Genomic DNA, 2,070 nt, shown 5'->3' on the forward strand with positions numbered 1-2,070 from the left:
TAATCCCACAGATGACAGCCGCGATCCTTCTCGTGTTTTCACTGCGTTCCCATGATCTCCTCCCCCCCCACCCCCCGAATTTCAAAGCTGCACGCGTCTCGCCAAGAATCTCAAGCTCGCCGCAGTCGTTTCTGGACGCGACTACAACCTGCGGTTGTGTTCATTTGGTTTATTGTCAGCACTGAACATCGCGCACTGACACACGGCATCGTTTAATATCTCTCTACTGGAAGGCATGGGTTCGTTTTTTTTTATATTTGAACTTGTCACGCACTCATACAGATATTTGTTTTTATTGGATTGGTGTTTACGTGAATTACGAATGTATATATCTTCATCGCGAATTTGTCTAGATAATTGCGATATTTAAAATGGAAGCGGACTGATTTGAAGGCTTACCGAATGACTAGCCTCCAATCTCACATTTATAAACTATTCTAGATCATTGGAAAAGTAATAATATATTTAATGCAAACCTATTACATTAGAAGGCCGGATTTATAAAAGGGGTGTTATACCAATAATCAAATATGTACATATTATCAATTACCTAGAATTATCAAATACATGGACGGAGTTTGCGGTGAGCAACTGGGCACATTTATTAATTTATTTTCAGTAGTTTACAATTAAGATTTCAAATAAATTAATGATATGCATCCGCAATTCCTCATGCCGAGGACAAAGCGACCCCTGCCTCCCCCCCCCCAAACATCGAAGTTAAACTCTGCCGATGATCAAATGCCATTACGAAATGCAATCGTGCATGGCTCTCATAGATTACGGAAATGCATTTGATTCGGTAACCACGGATGCGTTCATCCAAGCTCTCACAATCCAAGGCGTTCATAAAAAATGTCGAAATTATTAAAACATTGATAGATATATATATACAACTACGACGGTCGAACTGAGCCTGCTGTAAGGAAGCAACGAAATGAGAAGAGCAGTCACGCCAGAAGATATCAGCATCTTTATTTCGAGTAGAGGAATCCGAAAAGCTATGAAGCACTTTATCACGTGCTCTATGTGCAGTATGGGCGGGTGAGCAACGTTAGAAGATATTTTTCGATACAACTGGATTGAATACAAAAAAGAACAACGGCACATATTTTTGGTTCTTTCGGTAAAGTCACGTAGAAGGGAAATAATAAAATAATACAAATAAAACGTAATAAAATAATTATCATGACGTTTCGGCCACAACGCAAGCAGCCGTCCTCAGGTGAAGACCAGGTCTGTCGGGGAGACAGCGTCGTCACCTGAGGACGGCTGCTTGCGTTGTGGCCGAAACGTCGTGATAATTATTTTATTATGTTTTATTTGTATTATTTTATTATTTCCCTTCTACGTGACTTTACCGAAAGAACCAAGACGATGAATCCCTGCAGTCATGAAAGCTTTAAATCGAAATTTAACGGCACATATATAAATGGGGACAACACGAACCATTTGAGGTTTGCGAACGACCAAGTCACGATCAGAATCGATGGAAGTTAACTGCAGCAAATGATTGCAGAACTTGTCAAAAGAAATGTAAATGTAAGCAATTGTCACGCACAACACATTTGCCAAACAAGCGAAAATAATTGTTGGATGGACTGGAAACGCAGCAGAATGTGTTTACCTTGGGCAATTATTGAAGACGGATTGGGACAAAACTGATCAAATTGCTTCGATCGATTGCTTTTGGAAAGCTGAAACTGATCATGACAACATTACTACTACGAATACAAACATGAGAATCAGCACACATGAATGTTGCTTCGGCCTTCGTGACGCAATCATGGACGGTGACGAAGAAATTGGAACGAACGTTGAAAAGTGCGCAGGGTATGCGTGGCGAGATGCAAGCTGGGAATCACACCGAGAGACAAAACACATGCGTGGATCAGGGAGTAAACGCAAATTAGACATCGTATTGACCAAAATCAATTAAATCACGACGTTTCGATTGCAACACAAGCAATCATCATCAGGTGGGAAAACCACAGCAAGAAATTGTTTTTTGCCGAAGTGGAAGAGAGATGCCGTGATAAGAGGTTATAAAACATTTTCTTGCTGTGGTTT

The sequence above is a fragment of the Lampetra fluviatilis genome, chromosome 4 (genome assembly GCF_964198595.1).
Source record: "Lampetra fluviatilis chromosome 4, kcLamFluv1.1, whole genome shotgun sequence".
Taxonomy (NCBI): domain Eukaryota; kingdom Metazoa; phylum Chordata; class Hyperoartia; order Petromyzontiformes; family Petromyzontidae; genus Lampetra; species Lampetra fluviatilis.